The sequence below is a fragment of the Aegilops tauschii genome, chromosome 3, assembly GCF_002575655.3.
Source record: "Aegilops tauschii subsp. strangulata cultivar AL8/78 chromosome 3, Aet v6.0, whole genome shotgun sequence".
Taxonomy (NCBI): Eukaryota; Viridiplantae; Streptophyta; class Magnoliopsida; order Poales; family Poaceae; genus Aegilops; species Aegilops tauschii.
In genome coordinates this window covers 588,182,330-588,201,730 of record NC_053037.3, presented here as the reverse complement: position 1 = coordinate 588,201,730, position 19,401 = coordinate 588,182,330, and the positions used below count along the sequence as shown (strand labels likewise).

The 19,401-nt window shown below is 44.6% G+C and overlaps 1 pseudogene; it reads left to right on the top strand.

Annotated features, from left to right (window-relative positions):
• Positions 1–18,141, top strand: part of LOC109732340 (cysteine protease XCP1-like) — a 44,107-nt pseudogene extending 25,966 nt beyond the window's left edge.
• The last annotated feature ends 1,260 nt before the right edge of the window (positions 18,142–19,401 follow it).

Here is a 19,401-nt window from a genome sequence, read left to right as displayed (position 1 = left end):
AAAGGAAGACAAACAAGCATTGATTAGGGCGATTTTACCATCTTGAGTATTATATCTGCCACTCCATGGCATGACACGATTGCCCACTTTGGCAACCGCAGGAGCAAAATCTTTTGCCAAAAGTTTATCAGAAGAGATAGGTAGCCCGAGGTATTTTAGAGGGAAGGAGCCTAGAGAAAAGTTCAGTAGTTGAGAGATGTGCAGGGCCTCAGCACCTGAAACCCAGTCACGATCACTTCACTCTTTGCGAAATTAATCTTAAGCCCCGACAAGGCCTCAAAACAAAGCAATAAGAACTTAAGGTGGGAAATGCAAGCATCATTTAATTTGACCATAATAATCGTGTCATCAGCATATTGGAGGTGAGTGATTCCCTCCGGAATGAGGTGAGAACTGACAGGGGAGATGTGCCCGGTGGCAGCAGCCCTAGATAGGATGTTGGAGAGAGCGTCTGCAAAGATATTAAACAAGATTGAGGAAGCCAGATCGCCCTGCCCGAGGCCCCTGGAGTTACGGAAGAAATTGCTCACCATGCCATTCGCTGACACCGCTGTGTGACCACCCTTCACCAGTTGCATGACCCTGTGGACAAAGGCTCCTTCAAAGCCTTTTGCCAGTAGGACCTGCCGTAGAAACTACCAACTAACCGAGTCATAAGCTTTCTCAAAGTCCAGCTTAAGAATTACTGCCTTGCTGCCTTTCTTACGAATGTCATGGATAATTTCATGAAGACAAAGAACCCCGTCCGGGATGAATCGCCCTTTAACAAAGGCAGATTAATAAGGGGAGAGAGTACAATGTGCAACAGGTGAGAGACGAGAGGCAAAGCCCTTGGCGAGGAACTTCGAGAAGTTATTAATAAGGGCAATAGGTCTAAATTGAGAGATCAGGTCTGCGCCCTTGACTTCAGGAATGAGGGTAATGACATCGTAGTTAAGCCTGGAGATGCCTACCGTACCCGAACAGAACCCTTGAATCACGACACAAACCAGAGTACACAGCTGGGGCTAGAATTTCCTGAAGAAGGGAATGGAGAAGCCGTCTAGACCCGAAGCCGAATTAGCATTGGCCTTGTTAATAGAATACAGGATCTCCTCCTCACAGAGGGAAACATTAAGGCTTCATTTTCCTCAGCGAAGACCTTATCATCGTCATTCCAAAAAGAAGGGGCAATCATAAACCCAGATTACGGTTTGGCCGAGAGGAGGGAGGAGAAAAACTCCACCACGTGGTCCATGATGAGGTTCTGGTCCGTGGTTCTAACCACATTAATGAGAAGGGAGTCAATCATGCAGCGTCTACGCCTCCCATTGGCTATAGCAAAGAAATATGTTGTGGGGGAGTCACCCTTTAACAACCAGTTTACAGTGCCCCTTTGGCGCCAATAGATCTCGGCCTGACGGTGCAACTGCACCAGGGCCTCCTCAAGGGAGAAGCGCAACGCCCACTCCTGGTCCGAGAGGCCCGTCCCATCGGCTGCCGCATCAAGAGAGCTGATTTTCCCTGTTAGGAAAGCCTTGTCCCTACGCTCCTTGGCCGCTCGGTTGCATGCCCATCCACGAAGAAATTTTTGGAGAGAGTATGAGCAATGATGCCAGTCGTCCATCGGCCGGAAGGAACGCCTATGCACGGAGAGCAAGGTCGAGATATTAGATGAAAGCAAGTCACAGAAGCCGTCTACTAGGAGCCAAGAAGCATCGAATTGGAAACGGGGAGGGGTTAAAGGAGTTTGGAGCCCATCGTCCTGGATGACAGGAGCGTGATCCGAGCTAGCGATGGGTTTAGCTTTGAGCAGAGCACGAGGAAACATGGTGTCCCAGTTTGGACAGACGAAGACACGATCAAGGACCGATCGGATGGGGGAAATTTGGTGATTCGTCCAGGTGAACCAAGAGCCCACCCTAGGGATCTCGCGAAGAGCACAGTGGCTGATGAAATCATTAAAAGCATCTGCACGGGGCCACGAGAAATTGGTAGTGTTCTTATCCGTCGGCGAACGAAGCAAATTAAAGTCCCCACCAGCCAGGAGGGGGATAGAGCACGATTCTGTTTTGGAGGTGAGTTCGTCAAGGAACAAGGAAGAAAGGGAGTGGTCAGCCGGACCATAGACTACCATGACCTCCCAAAGAGCATTCAAATGGCGATGGTGCACAACTATACTAGCCCAGAAGATACAATGATCAAAAGCCACAAAGTCAAAAGCGTCCCGTTTAGAGCCAATGAGGATGCCACCAGAGTGGTCGGATGAGGGAAGAAAGTTCCAATCAAATATGCCCGCTCCCGCAACTGCAGAAAACTCATTGGGAGAGAAAGTACTTTTGAAAGTTTCAACTAAACCTACCAAGTCGATGCTATCTCCTCTAACCACATCTCTTAATTGATCTCTGCGCCCCTAGCACCAAAACCCCTAATATTCCAAAAATGAACTCTCATCTAAATGACAGGTTTTTGATGCGGAGGCTCGACCTACAAGGGGTCACGCGGGATTTAGAACGCTTAGCAGCACCCCTTTTGACAGGAATCGGAGGAGTCTAGCCCCTACCAGCCTCCTCAGATGCTCCTTCGGCCACTACCGAAGGAGGGGTTGGGGACGCTGCAAGCTCCTTAGCTTTGGCAATGGCGGCTTGGGCCACCTCATTGGCCCTAACCAAAGCGAGAGTGGCGGAAGGGGAACCCGCTCCACACTCAAAGGAAATTCCCACATGCGAAAGCACCTTAATCAAATGATCATCCGAGTACAAGGGACGCACCAACCGAACAGGGGATCTAGGAGATGCAACAGGAACAAGCGGGGTTGGGAGGGGGTACCTATGGGGGATCTCTGGCTGCCGCTCGACGCGCCGCCTTATTAGACACCCGCTCCACGCGTCCCGGACCCGGCCACTCTTGCGAGCAGTGGAGGACGGGGACCGAATAGGCGTGGTACGACCCACCAGAGGAGGAGACGACGGGCCAGAAGCAGCGCCCAAATCAACAATTAACTTATTTTTAAGGTTTATCAACTTTTTTTGTTGGTTGGTGTTAACATTGTTGAATAGGTACCTGGTTTTCTGCACTGGAATCTTATTTCAACTGAGATCTATCATTTCAGATTGCTAGCTAAAGAAAGAAACATGGAAGTATAGTACCATGTTGTATTATGCATGAACGTAATCTTGCATGTTTACCATTTTCGTACACTCGCAGTAAGTACTAAAACTACATAGCAATATGAGCCATGCTTGTAGAAGGATCTTGTCTTTTTAGTTAGTAACATAATACCTTTTTAGTAATGAATATGGATAAATAGGAAGCAGAGAACAAAATCTCGGTGAAGACATTTCAACGGAGATGCCATAGTGTTCTACAAGTGGATTTATTTCTGTTTCTATATCCCCTAACTGATGTATTTTACCGAAAAACTGCTTTATATACAAAGCAACACGGCCGAACCAATAGAAGGTGATGAAGGAAACCTATTGAGACTTGATGGGTACTTTAAATGCACACCGTTGATCTAATCATGGGTACTTTATATGCATGTTTGTGATGGTTTACTTAGGCAAGTGCAAATTGAGACGTGCTGCACGTGCAAGCTTACTAGTATCAGGAAAAAAAACTGAAGTTTGGGTGTGCAAGGGTAGAACACCCCAGATTTAACGCTTAACTGACATATCCAATTGTGTAGGATGAGGGCGTTTTAGGGCCGTCCCTGCCCGGCACACGGCTAGCACGGCCCAAACGCTCGAGAGATTAACTCCCTCTCCCTCTCTTCACCGGTGTCACTTTCCTTTACCATATCTTGATGGCGAAGACATGTCCATCGGAATGGAGGAAGATTTGTTTCCGAGTAAATTACATCTACAGTCCTCATACTAGTTGGCGTGTACCAAGATGGTCCTGAAACTTGTGGAATGCTCCAATACGGTCATTGAAGACGAGAATACGTCACATGTACAGTCCTGATGACGCTTTCTATAGGCGCGGTTATCAGACCAATGCCACATCAGCGTACACCACATGGGAGGCCTAGCTCTGGTTTGTTAAACTTAGAGCTGAAAACCTATATATGCGATTATGTGTACCTCTTCAAGGAATTATACCATTTTTAGTAGACTCTTCAAGGAATTATCATGACGTCGTTTTCTACCAGTTTCTTTAAAAAAATAAGAATTCAAGTTCGAATTCATTTTTATTTTCCCATTTGAAAAAAAAAATGTAAGGAAAAATTGCTTTCGCCATGAAACTTAAGAGAAGTGTTTGTGCATATGAGTATCAACATGTTTTTGGAAACGTTGGACGTGTTAAAATTTTGAACATGTTTTTGTAAAATGTTTGTCATGCATTATTTCACGTGCATTAAAACAATAGTGTAAATTTAATCTTACATATGAGGAAACACATACAACTTAAGCATTTTAAATACATTTCTAGAACTTATTATTATTACACAATAATTTTTTAAACACGTTGACTATTGCTCAACATGTTGTCAATTTTTTTAAATAATTTTTCATTTAAAAAATACAATGAAGACACAATAATTGTGCGTGTTTATCCATCTAATTTAAGATACAGAAATAAACACAAACTTACACAGAACAAAAACGGTTGTTGGGGAAATAATTGGGCAAAAAGATAACCAATTTCTAAAATCATGCTGAACATTATTCGAAATACATGTTGTATTTTTTAAATAATTATGTAATATAAAAATACAGTGAGGATACATAATACTTGCGCGCGCTTGTGGTCATGAATGAAGATAAATATATTTTCTTTCATTTATTTTTTTAAATCCGTACAAATTTTAGAAAAAATTCATGAAACCTAATATTTAAGATTTAATAAAGATTTAAAATATACAGCAAATGGTATATTAATAATTATTTTACTTTTTATATGGGAAAAATGGACACAAATCTTTTTCGACAAATGACAATTTTATTATCTCAAAATGTAGCATCAAGGGGATACAAAACATTAAAATGGACACAAACCTAGGAGAATATAAAAAGGAAATCGTAAGAAAACGCATCTGCGCAATAGTAGTTCTAGCTACTCGTTATGCCTGTCTAAAAAAAGCTACTCCCTCTGTCCCAGAATGTAAGAACGTTTTTGACACTGTGCTAGTGTAAAAAACGTTTTTATATTTTTGGACGGAGGGAGTATTTTCGTTACGCGGGTAGCTGTGCTTGGTCATTTGGCTAGCTTGTGTTGTCAATTTGGAAGGAGGTGTCAGGTTATAATCCCAGCGTGCAATTTATTTTTCCATCTTATTCCTCTTTCGCATGCTGATATGTGGGTCATGTATCTCTATTGTACACTCATGTGGTACTGTGCATATCAGGAGACATAGTCAGGACCGTATGTGTGCCATATTTTCATCTTCAAGAACCGTATTGGAGCACTTGGCGAGTTGCAGGACCATTGTGTTGCATGCCAACTAGCACAAGGACCATAGGTGCAATTTACTCTATGTTTCCATGTACCACAACTTGTCAACTACTCAATCGTCTCTTCTCTCTCTCCATGTCGTGATGTCAAATCAACAGCGCAACTGAATCCCGTTTAAACCGCCAAATAACCAGGATCGATCCCCGCTCTTCCTTTAACCCTTCCCCGCTATCCACCACTCGCAGCGGCAGCAGCGCGCGCCACGGAACCGCCTTCTGTTCTGTGTACAGGTGGGTATTTTGACTGTGAGTTGCTGCTGGCCGTAGGATCAACATGGACGCTGGATGGTAGGGGGCAAGGCGCGCGCTGATTTGACTACAGCAAGGCACGGGATCTTGGCTTTACACCCTACAGCAGTCCTGCCCTACAGATCCCTCTCTACTGCCGCAGATCAATCCGATCTACCCCTCACCCAAGCCCCTTCCACTCTTCCATGATCTATCTCCACGACTCCACCCACAAGCAAAGCGATCACCTGATATGGTTTCTTTCCATGGCCGCCGCTCCAATAGCAGCGGGGTTCGACCGATTCACCATGCCGCGGGCGGCCCCAGGCCGGAGAGGCGCTGCAATGTCTGCGGCGCCGTGTGCACCAGCAGCGTCCTACTCGGGGGCCACATGAGGAAGCACTACATGGGCAAGCCCATCACTAGTAGAAAAAATGGGCTTTTACCCCGGTTCATGAGGGTCGTTACTAATGCCCTGACCCTTTAGTTCAACAGAAGGTCGTCCACGTGACCGCTGCGGGCAGCCCAGGCAGGGGGGCCTTTGGTCCCGGTTGGTGACACCAACCGGGACTAATAGGCATCCACGCATCAGCATCTGGCTGGAGCTGAGGTTTTTTTCTGAAAGGGGCTGATTTAGGGGTTTTGGGGGTTAATTTAGGTTGTTATTAGGTAGCTATTAGAGAGAAGTGTCCTCTCACCCGCTGATATATAATAACTCTTCATGCGCGCATCATGCATCATCATATATAATAACAAGTCCTACTAATCATCATCATACAACTTCTACTCGTTATTAATAACCAGTCATACGATCATCATCCTCATAGTCATCGAACCAACCCTACTTAATTGTTCTTAGCACATGATCATCAGTATTAGGTAGGACGGAAATACCCTCTTTAAGGTAAAATAGCATAAAACAATATAGACCCTGACTCTCCATTATGGAGAATGGAGATCATCCTGTCTCCAATTCTTGCGCTTCGCTTCCTTTTGCTTCCAAAAATCTCCTTGCGACAGTCCATACATTTTTTCCATTCTTTGATTTGCATGTCTCCACTTCTTTCAGAAATCCGGTATGGACAGTTGAGATTCGTAGGATGACCTGGTTGTATGTTCAAAACATCAAGCCTACCATTCTGATACATCAAATGAGGCACACAATCCTCTGGGATTATCTGTTGAAAAACATAGTAATAACTTCATAGTTAGCAATGATGTACTAGTTTTAGAAGTATGCAAAAGATGTACGGATGTCGTAATAGTAAGAAATCTTACCAGGGTATCTCCATAATAGTTACCGTAGTTCAACACGTGCACTAGTGGCACGTATTGACCATAATGTGGAGGAGTTTTACAATAGATATTGTAATTCTCAAGATCAGTACAAAATCTGAACAGATGAGTTTTGTCCTTATAAGTTAACTCAGAGCCATCGGTGTAGTAGGTTCTGTCTACCATGTTCCGCACATTGTTTGAACAATCAAAATAAGCTGTCAACGAAAATAAGCTGTCAACTATTTTGAAATGAACAATATAAATTAGCTAATAACTAAGTTTGAGAAACTCACATAGCGGTAGAATTGAAGGCGTATCAACAAGGACCCAAATGTCCATATTGTCTTGCTCGATGTCTGGATCACCAAGATCCATGGTGTTGCATACCCTCATCAAAACCATACATCTTGCAAAATGCTTCCCAATTTTTGCAACCAAAATGGGTTACGCTCTCAGAATTATACAGATTTACTTCAAAATCTATATCATGATGGGTCCTTAGGTGAATTTTCTTTGTTTCCATACTTTCATGGTCTTCAAAACCCGTCCTCTCCAAGACGTAGCGTCTTGCATGGCATGGGATAAGCTAGCCGAATTGTAAAAGATGAAAAGTACACGTTGAAATAGTTGAAGTCGTGCTTAATTACGAAAAAATAACACTTGTCGTCATTGCGTACCGTTTCAACATCGAAGGTCTCCTCCAGCTTAATACTGAAGCGCCGATCTTCGTCCAGGTGAGGCCTGTCGCACTGACCTCGGTCGTCGTGGCACCAGTCGCACTCCGGGAGACTTTCGTCGTCCGAGTACGACATTTCCTATGTTCATATATGGTGGAGACTCGACAGAATTACAGTCAACCCGAATATCGTTGAATTATCTTTCTAAAAGAGGATTTGGCTAGTCTCACCTCGATGTCGGAGGGGGCGGTGACGGGGACGACTGCGGGGATGATGGAGGGGCCGGGGGCTCCTAGATTTCTGCGAAAACAAAAACCCTATAAGCTACTCCCTCCGTTCCTTTATATAAGGTGTATTTGTTTTTTGATAAAATTCCAGAATGTAAGGTGCATTCTTCTAATTTCTCATAATTCCCTTGTTAGCCCTTCAGAAAAAGGGAAAGTATCTCTCTTCTGATTGTCTGTATCTCTCCTTGTAGCACAAGAAGGAAAGTATCTCTCTGTCGATTGCATGTATCTCATACTTTCCTCGACTAATAGATTTACTTGCCACTAAAAAATAAATTTGTCAAGGGTAATTTCGTCCTAACATGTCTATAATGCCGTGCCTTGTTCACCGTGCCGAAAATAATACACCTTACATAAAGGAACGGAGGGAGTATCAACTAATCATATATATGCATACGCCTTGCATAGTGCTCTCCAATTTTAGCATTCAAAGTAGGAGTAGTTTTCCACTTTGAGCATTCAATAAGCAAAACCAAATCACAAAATAAAGTAATATTCAAATTAGGATGCATTCAATTATAAGCAAAACTACATCATCTCCATGCATCCATACATCGTCGAATATTATCACTAATACACCTCGAATACTATCATACATATAGCATCGCTAGTACAGCTAGAACTGTAGCGCCCGACAGATATCGGCGCGGGCGGTGGACACCCAAAGGGACGGAGCCATCACAGGATCATAGCTCCAGTGAGATCCCTGAAGAACCTGCCAGGTATTGTCGAACCTGCCCTCCAACGCAACCATGTAGCGACGGGCGTGCTGGTCCTCCTCGCTGACACGGTGACGTACCACCTCCGCGGTGTCCGGAAACCTCGGCACCGTCACTGGCCCACGCGACCGCCACCAAACAAGGATCGGGTCACGACGAGCTGGCTCCTCACCAACCTACGCCCACCGGAAGGTAGCACCTCCCAAAACCAGCCCGGCGGAGCCCAGTCCCGGACATGGCCCCTCTGATCAAGCCGGCCTCCTCTGCCGAGTCGACGACGAGGATGCGGGATAGGCATCGTCGACATCGATGCGGGAATAATTGCTTTAACTAAAAAAACAAACTAGTTCTATTAATTTCCTTGCTAAAAATAAACTACTTCTATAGTAAAATAAACTAGTTTGGTTAAATCAACTAGTTCAACTACTAATTAAGCACTTACTATAAATAAAATAAAGTAGTTTTATTAATTAATCAACTAGTTCAACTACTAAGCACTTACTATAAATAAATAAAATAAAGTAGTTCTTACTAAAAATAAACTACTTCTATATATAGTAAAAATTAATAAAGTAGTTTTATTAATTAATCAACTAGTTCAACTACTAAGCACTTAATATAAATATATAAAATAAAGTAGTTCTTACTAAAAATAAACTAGTTTAACTAGTTCTATTTTTTTTCTAACTAATTCTATTAAACACTTTCTCTTCTTATTCTATGAACAAAATTACAACAGAAAAAAAACATAAAAATTCTATGAACAAGATAAAAATTCTATGAACAAAATTACAACAGAAAAAAATTATAAAAATTCTTAGAAAAAATTGACATATTCTTTGCATATATATGAACACACAAACATTTGCATATTCAACAATAATATCACAAAAAAAAAATCTATGAACAGAAAAAAATTCTAACATTTGTATATTCTAACAGAAAAAAATCTATGAACAAACAAATCTATGAACAAAAAAAGCTAGCTCACAAAGGGGGCGGCGATCGACGAGGAGGCAGGGCACGGGGGCGACGGTGAGGGGCGCGGCGACGGGCGACGAGGAGGCAGGGGGCGGCGACGGCGACGGTGAGGGGCGCGGCGACGGGCGACGAGGAGGCAGGGGGCGGCGACGGCGACGGTGAGGGGCGCGGCGACGGGCGACGAGGAGGCGGGGGCGGAGGTGAGGGGCACGGCGACGGGCGACGAGGAGGCAGGGGGCGCGGGGCGGCGACGGCGTCTGGGCGGCGCGGGACGGCGTCGGAGGCAGGGCGACGACGACGACGGCGAGGCGCAGAGGGGCAGCCTGGCGCCGTCGTCGAGGCGGGATCGAAGAACTGAACAAAAACTTCACAAGTGCTGTATATATAGACGGAGCATTGGTCCCGGTTCGTGACAGCAACCGGGACGAATGCGACCTTTAGTCCCGGTGGGTGCCACCAACCGGGACCAAAGGCCTCTTTTCAGCAGCCCAAAGGGCGGGAAGCGGCGGCCTTTGGTCCCGGTTCGTGGCACCAACCGGGACTAAAGGGGGGGCTTTGGTCCCGGTTGGTGGCACGAACTGGGACCAAAGGTGGCATTGGTCCCGGTTCGTGCCACCAACCGGGACCAAAGGCCTCTTGCTGCCCGCGCCGCGGCCAAAAGTTTAGTCCCACCTTGCTAGTTGAGAGGGCTCGAGAGTGGTTTATAAGCGCTGCTGCGCCCACCCTCTCGAGCTCCTCTCAACTGCAGGCTTTCGGGCCTAATCTGTCACTATGTGCCGGTGGGCCTACTGGGCCTCCTGCGGGCCTGAATCCTGGCCCATGGATGGGTTTCTAGTCGTATTCAGGCCGTGGTGGCCCAGTAGGTGGCACTTTTTTTCTTTGTTGCTTTATTTATTTTATTTTGTTTCTACTTACAACAAAATACTTACTGTTGCTATTTTTATTTATTTTATTAAATTTATCTTTTTTAATTCTTTTTGCCTTTAGGTCACAAAAATTATAAACTTTCTGTTAGTGCCATTAGTTTTCAAATTTGAATTCTTTGAAATTTCTGTGATTCTTTTTCCTGCTATTTAATATTACTGTGTTTTATGATTCTATTCAAAAACAGATTTTGTTATTTTAGTTTCTAACAAAAAAATCTTTATGATAATGCTTTTTGCTATTAAAATGTCCAACAAAAACATTCTTTATGAAAATTCTTTATTAAACTATCAGGGTTTCGGACGGAAACTCATCAGTTACGAAGGGATTTCATTTTTTTGAATTTATTTGAACACCAGACTTTTTGTGTGTTAAAAATTCACCATTCAAAGCCACATCATCAATTTTCAACCCTTTCTGACTTCATTTGTTATTTTTCATGCATTTACTGATTATTTTGAGCTATAAGACCCTGAAATTGAAAAGCATTTCAAATGAACTCTGAAAAGGTTGAAAGTTGGCATGGTATCATCATTTCACCCACATAGCATGTGCAAAAAAGTTGAGAGGGTTACGACAAAAACTGGATGCACTTCGTGTATAAAACGGACAATCTCTTTCGAACTATTAGGGTTTCGGACGGAAACTCATCAGCTACAAAGGGATTTCATTTTTTTGAATTTATTTGAACACCAGACTTTTTGTGTGTTCAAAATGCACCATTCAAAGTCACATCATCAATTTTCAACCCTTTCTGACTTCATTTGTTATTTTTCATGCATTTACTGATTATTTTGAGCCATAAGACCCTGAAATTGAAAAACATTTCAAATGAACTCTGAAAAGGTTGAAAGTTGGCATGGTATCATCATTTCACTCACATAGCATGTGCAAAAAAGTTGAGAGCGTTACGGCAAAAACTGGATGCACTTCGTGTACAAAACGGACAATCTCTTTCGAACTATCAGGGTTTGGGACGGAAACTCATCAGTTACAAAGGGATTTCATTTTTTGAATTTATTTGAACACCAGACTTTTTGTGTGTTCAAAATGCACCATTCAAGGCCACATCATCAATTTTCAACCCTCTCTGACTTCATTTGTTATTTTTCATGCATTTACTGATTTTTTGAGCTAAATGACCCTGAAACTGAAAAGCACTTCAAATGAACTCTGAAAAGGTTGAAAGTTGGCATGGTATCATCATTTCACCCACATAGCATGTGCAAAAAAGTTGAGAGGGTTACGGCAAAAACTGGATGCACTTCGTGTACAAAACGGACAATCTGTTTCAAACTATCAGGGTTTCATACGGAAACTCGTCTGTTACAAAGGCATTTCATTTTTTGGAACTTATTTGAACTGCAGATTTTTTGTGTGTTCAAAATGCACCATTCAAAGCCACATCATCAATTTTCAACCCTTTCTGACTTCATTTGTTATTTTTCATGCATTTACTGATTATTTTGAGCTATAAGACCCTGAAATTGAAAAGCATTTCAAATGAACTCGGAAAAGGTTGAAACTTGGCATGGTATCATCATTTCACCCACATAGATTGTGCAAAAAAGTTGAGAGGGTTACGGCAAACACTGGATGCACTTCGTGTACAAAATGGACAATCTGTTTCGAGATATCAGGATTTCATATGGAAACTCGTCTGTTACAACAGGCATTTCAAATGAACTACGAAAAGGTTGAAAGCTGGCATGGTATCATCATAATAGTTGTGGAGAGAAAGTCTTCACTTTTTCTTCGCTTGTGTCCTTTGCTTATTGCGCCGTAACCATGGATAATCTTCATCGTTTATCAGGATGCTTGGGTCAGCCTTGACTTTAAAGGGAGGAATTTCATGAAACTTTTCATAATCTTCAGACATGTGTGTCTTGCCCTCCACTCCCACGATGTCCCTTTTTCCTGAAAGAACTATGTGGTGCTTTGGCTCATCGTATGATGTATTCGCTTCCTTATCTTTTCTTTTTCTCGGTCTGGTAGACATGTCCTTCACATAGATAACCCGTGCCACATCATTGGCTAGGATGAACGGTTCGTCAGTGTACCCAAGATTGTTCAGATCCACTGTTGTCATTCCGTACTATGGGTCTACCTGTACCCCGCCTCCTGACAGATTGACCCATTTGCACTTAAACAAAGGGACCTTAAAATCATGTCCGTAGTGAAGTTCCCATACGTCCACTATGTAACCATAATATGTGTCCTTTCCCCTCTCGGTTGCTGCATCAAAGCGGACACCGTTGTTTTGGTTGGTGCTCTTTTGATCTTGGGCGATCGTGTAAAATGTATTGCCATTTATCTCGTATCCATTGTAAGTCAATACAGTCAAAGATGGTCCCCTGGACAACGAGTACAGCTCATCACAAACAGTGTTGTCACCTCTGAGAAGTGTTTCCAACCAACTACTGAAAGTCCTGATGTGTTCACATGTAATCCAGTCGTCGCACTGCTCCGGGTGTTTGGAGCGCAGACTGTTGTTGTGTTCATCGACATGGGTCACCAAGGTAGAGTTCTGTAGAACTGTGTAGTGTGCTTGAGACCAAGAATATCCGTCCCTGCATATTATTGAGTCCCCTCCAAGCGTGCCTTTTCCAGTCAGTCTCCCCTCATACCGCGATTTAGGGAGACCTATCTTCTTAAGGCCAGGAATGAAGTCAAGACAAAACCCAATGACATCCTCTATTTGATGGCCCATGGAGATGCTTCCTTCTGGCCTAGCGCGGTTACGGACATATTTCTTTAGGACTCCCATGAACCTCTCAAAGGGGAACATATTGTGTAGAAATACGGGCCCCAGAATGACAATCTCGTCGACTAGATGAACTAGGGCATGCGTCATGATATTGAAGAAGGATGGTGGGAACACCAGCTCGAAACTGACAAGACATTGCGCCACATCACTCCTTAGCCTTGGTATGATTTCTGGGTCGATCACCTTCTGAGAGATTGCATTGAGGAATGCACATAGCTTCACAATGGCTAATCGGACGTTTTCCGCACTACTAGGAAAAGGCCTACTAGTGGCGCACCAGTTTTGCCTACTAATGGCGCACTACTGGTGCGCCACTAGTACCACGCCACTAGTATTTTTTACTAATGGCGCACCACTGGTGCACCATTAGTATCTGGTATACTAATGGCGCACCACTGGTGCGCCATTAGTATAGGCCACGGTGCGCCATTGGTATTTTTGAATTTTGAAGGCGGGAAAATAGTAGTGGCGCACCGTCTAACCCCCACCGTGCGCCATTGCTATTTTTGAATTTTGAATTTGGATCTGGATCGCGATTTTTTTGCCCATTTTTTGCTCGTTTTTTTTGCTCGTTTTTTTTTCAAATTCTGTTCTCGTTTTTGGATTTTGTACGTTATTTTGCCGTGTTCTTTTGCCGGAGAGGAGTTCGCCGGAGAGGAGGGCCGAGGTCACCGGAGAGGCGCTCGCCTACATCGCCGGAGAGGAGGAGGAGGTCGCCGGAGAGGAGTTCACCGGAGCATCGGAGAGGAGGAAGGAGAAACCATGAGGGGAGGGGAGGAGATGAGGGAGGAGGAGCTCACCGGAGAGGAGGGAGGAGGAGCTCACCGGAGAGGAGGGAGGGAGGAGCTCACGGGAGAGGAGGGAGGAGGAGCTCACCAGAGATGAGGGAGGAGAAACCGTGAGGGGAGGGGAGGAGAGGAGGGATGAGGAGGTCGCCGGAGAGGAGGAGGAGGAGGTCGCCGGAGAGGAGGAGGGTAGTATGGTGGAGGAGAGAAGGGGAGATGGAGTGGAGGAGAGGAGGAGATGGAGTGGAGGAGAGGTGGAGTGAAGTAGAAGAATGAAGAGGTAAGGAGGAGAGGACCACGCCCAGCCATATATACGGCATAGTAATGGCGCAGCGTGGGCACGTGCGCCATTACTAACTTTTTTTTATTTTTTTTATTTTTTTTGAATTTTGAAGGCGGGAAGATAGTAATGGCGCACCATGGGCAGGTGCGCCATTAGTAAGTTTGATTTTTTTTTTGAATTTTTTTGCCTCTCCAGATCTTAAAAGCCCCGTATCTTTTTTCTGTTAGGTTTTTAAGGATTTTGAAAATGTTTAACGGGGTTCCCCTGTTAAATTCGGATGTATCTTTTCGAGAAGATGATTTTTCATATAAAAAACTTATTCTCGAGAGATTTTGCAAAAGTTATCAGTATGCAAAAGTTATGCCCATTTTACAAATTCTCGAGAGATTTTGCAAAAAAGTCAAAAATTCATGTTTGTAAATTTTGCTAACAACTAGACCACATATCACATGGGAATCTTATTTTCTTTTATTTTTTTGACATTTCTACCATTTTCTTTTATTTTTTTGAAACTGAAAAGGCGGTCGGGGGGGGGGGGGGTGCATTCGGGGGAATGTTTGGGCCAAATTGCTAATGGCGCACATTACTAGTTCAACTAGTAATGGCGCACCACTCCCACGGTGCGCCATTAGTAGTTTAAAAAATAAAATAAAAAAATTGAATTTTTTTGAAACATAATTACTAATGGCGCACTGTGGGAGTGGTGCGCCATTACTAGTTTAACTAGTAATGGCGCACTATCCCCTGGTGCCCATTACTAGTTTTGAAAAAATAATAATTTTTTTTTACTAATGGCGCACCGTGCATGTGGTGCGCCATTAGTATTTACACACTAATGGTGCACCAACACATGATGCGCCATTACTATTTAGTAATGACGCACCACATGCACAGTGCGCCATTAGTGTCCATGTTGGCTATATCTATTTTTGTAGTACTGCCGGTAGAAGCCCCCTCAATGCAACCGGAAGCAGTTGCGTCATAATCACGTGGCAGTCATGAGACTTTAGGTTCTGGAACTTTTTCTCTGGCATATTTATTATTCCCTTTATATTCGATGAGAAGCCAGTCGGGACCTTCATACTGAGCAGGCATTCAAAGAAGATTTCTTTCTCTTCTTTCGTAAGAGCGTAGCTGGCAGGACCTTCATACTGCTTCAGAGGCATGCCGTCTTTTTCGTGCAAATGTTGCAGGTCCTCCCGTGCCTCAGGTGTATCTTTTGTCTTCCCATACACGCCCAAGAAGCCTAGCAGGTTCACGCAAAGATTCTTCATCACATGCATCACGTCGATTGAAGAGCGGACCTCTAGCTCTTTCCAGTAGGGTAGGTCCCAAAATATAGATTTCTTCTTCCACATGGGTGCGCGTCCCTCAGCGTCATTCGGAACAGCTAGTCCCCTGGGACCCTTTCCAAAGATTACGTGTAAATCATTGACCATAGCAAGTACGTGATCACCGGTACGCATGGAGGGCTTCTTCCGGTGATCTGCCTCGCCATTGAAATGCTTGCCTTTCTTTCGACATTGATGGTTGGTCGGAAGAAATCGACGATGGCCCAGGTACACATTCTTCCTGCATTTGTCCAGGTATATACTTTCAGTGTCATCTAAACAGTGCGTGCATGCGTGGTATCCCTTGTTTGTCTGTCCTGAAAGGTTACTGAGAGCGGGCCAATCGTTGATGGTTACAAACAGCAACGCGTGCAGGTTAAATTCCTCCTGCTTGTGCTCATCCCACGTACGTACACCGCTTCCATTCCACAGCTGTAAAAGTTCTTCAACTAATGGCCTTAGGTACACATCAATGTCGTTGCCGGGTTGCTTAGGGCCTTGGATGAGAACTGGCATCATAATGAACTTCCGCTTCATGCACATCCAAGGAGGAAGGTTATACATACATAGAGTCACGGGCCAGGTGCTGTGATTGCTGCTCTGCTCCCCGAAAGGATTAATGCCATCCGCGCTTAAACCAAACCATACGTTCGTTGGGTCAGCTGCAAACTCAGCCCAGTACTTTCTCTCGATTTTTCTCCACTGCGACCCGTCAGCGGGTGCTCTCAACTTCCCGTCTTTCTTACGGTCCTCACTGTGCCATCGCATCAACTTGGCATGCTCTTCGTTTCGGAACAGACGTTTCAACCGTGGTATTATAGGAGCATACCACATCACCTTCGTAGGAACCCTCTTCCTGGGGGGTTCGCTGTCAACATCACCAGGGTCATCTCGTCTGACCTTATACCGCAATGCACCGCATACCGGGCATGCGTTCAGATCCTTGTACGCTCCGCGGTAGAGGATGCAGTCATTAGGGCATGCATGTATTTTCTGCACCTCCAATCCTAGAGGGCATACGACCTTCTTTATTGCGTATGTACTGTCGGGCAATTCGTTATCCTTTGGAAGCTTCTTCTTCAATATTTTCAATAGCTTCTCAAATCCTTTGTCAGGCACAGCATTCTCTGCCTTCCACTGCAGCAATTCTAGTACGGTACCGAGCTTTGTGTTGCCATCTTCACAATTGGGGTACAACCCTTTTTTGTGATCCTCTAACATGCGATCGAACTTCAGCTTCTCCTTTTGACTTTCGCATTGCGTCCTTGCATCGACAATGACCCGGCGGAGATCATCATCATCGGCACTGGTTCCTCTTGATCTTCAGCAGCTTCCCCCGTTGCAGCATCATTGGGCACATCGTCTGGTTCCTCTTGATCTTCAGCAGCTTCCCCGTTGCAGCATCACCGTATTCAGGGGCACATAGTTGTCATCGTCCTCTTCTTCTTCGTCTTCTTCCATCATAACCCCTATTTCTCTGTGCCTCGTCCAAACATTATAGTGTGGCATGAAACCCTTGTAAAGCAGGTGGGTGTGAAGGATTTTTCGGTCAGAGTAAGATTTCGTATTCTCACATGTAGGGCATGGACAACACAAAAAACCATTCTGCTTGTTTGCCTCAGCCACTTCGAGAAAATCATGCACGCCCTTAATGTACTCGGAGGTGTGTCTGTCACCGTACATCCATTGCCGGTTCATCTGCGTGCATTCCGCTAAACCTAGACAAATCTTGAGGAAAATGGAGCTTTGAGGTCGAGCTTCGAGAGGAGAAAGCTTAACTACTGTGGCTCGGGCATTTCTTCGAACACCTCATGTACATAGGAGGTGAGCTAGAGCACCACAAAGCCCTCCCCTCGCCGGCCAGAGAAAAAACAGAGCACTCCAGTGCTCTGCTCGCGGGCGAGGGGTATATATAGGCACCTCATTTGTCCCGGTTCGTGGCATGAACCGGGACTAAAGGGTGAACCTATGGTCCTGGTTCAAGCCACCAACCGGGACCAATGGTGGTGGGCCAGGAGCGAGGCCCTTTGGTCCCGGTTCGTCCCACCAACCGGGACCAAAGGGGCCAGACGAACCGGGACCAATGCCCCCATGAGGCCCGGCAGACCCTTGGCCTCACGAACCGGGACAAATGCTCACATTAGTCCCGGTTCGTGACTGAACCGGGACTAATGTGAATGTTGCCCTGTGACCAAAGCCCTGTTTTCTACTAGTGCATGGTGCCGAGGAAGAAGGCGCGCATCCTCTTTCCAATGCCCCCGGACTTCGGTGTCGCGCGGCCCCCGTGCAGCCGCCTGCCATGGAAGCGCCCGTTCTGGCGCTGGCGACCGAGGTGGTGGCGCGGCCCCCGCAGACGGGCTGCCTGAGGATCTTTGGCGTGACCATCGTGCAGCAGGCGAAGGAGGAGGAGGAGGAGCCCCAGGCCCCCGTCGACGACAAGCAGTGATCGATGATACGGCAAGCATGCAGTTTGATATCGAGTAGAGTATTTTCATGTGCTACGATCGAGTTGTTAGTACAAGGAGTATTACTAATCATACGTATGAAAATGTTAGGAGATCGGTACCATTAGAAGATTTATTAGGTCTATTTGCAAAAAAAAAAGATTTATTAGGCCAGAAATGTCTGAAGTTGTGTAATAGTTTGATCGATAGGTCCTTGTTGAATTTGGATAAACGTGTCTTTCATTGTTATGCTCCTTTTTGTTTTTGCGATCACAAGAGACGCACGTCCTTTTTTTGTATTAGGAGGGCATGCACCCACGCGCGCGCGCAATCACACACACATGCACACCCTCATCTTGATCAACTTATTTGGGGGAAAAATGTAGTTCTCAAGTTCTTTAATTTACTTCTCGGGCTGGGACTGACGGTACTATATATGTCTAGCACTACACGGTACATGCTACCATTGTGGTTACATCACGTAGAAACACACTCACAAGAGTGACACACTAGTAGAAAAGGGGGCTTTTGTCTCGGTTGGTAAGTGCCTTTAGTCCCGGTTTTCGAACCGGGACTAAAGGGTCGTTACTAATGCCTCTCCCCTTTAGTCCCGGTTGTTACACGAACCGGGACTAAAGGCCGCGGCCACGTGGAGCTCCACCTTTAGTCCCGGTTGATAACACCAACCGGGACTAAAGGAAATTTTATGATCTTTTTTTTAAATTTGCGATTTTTTTTTGATTTTTAAATTATTTTAACCTCTAATCTCTAATCACCACCCCTCATCATTGCTCAATTTATCCTCTAATCTTTAATCACCCCTCATCATTCCAAATCATCTAACTTCCCGGACGGTCACCCATCCTCTCACTACTCCAGCCTGAGCATGCTTAACTTCCGGGTTCTATTCTCCCTCGTTTCCAAGTCTGCACTTGTTGTTTTCCTGACAATAGTAAGATGTCAATCCTATTAACCCTCAGGAATTTAGCATGAGCATGAAGTGACACATTTCACTGTTTGAGTTTGAAACTATTATTTTAAAAAACAATAATTATTTAGTAACACTAATATTTCTGGAATAATTACTTTGACCACTGTTTGACCACTGTTTTGACCACTGTTTGACCAGATTTGACCAAAATTCAAAAAAACTGAAATAATTATTTACTAACACTAGTATTCTAGAATAATTAGTTTGACCATTGTTTGACCACAATTTGAATTTTTTTGCCTCTCCAGATCTTAAAAGCCCCGTAACTTTT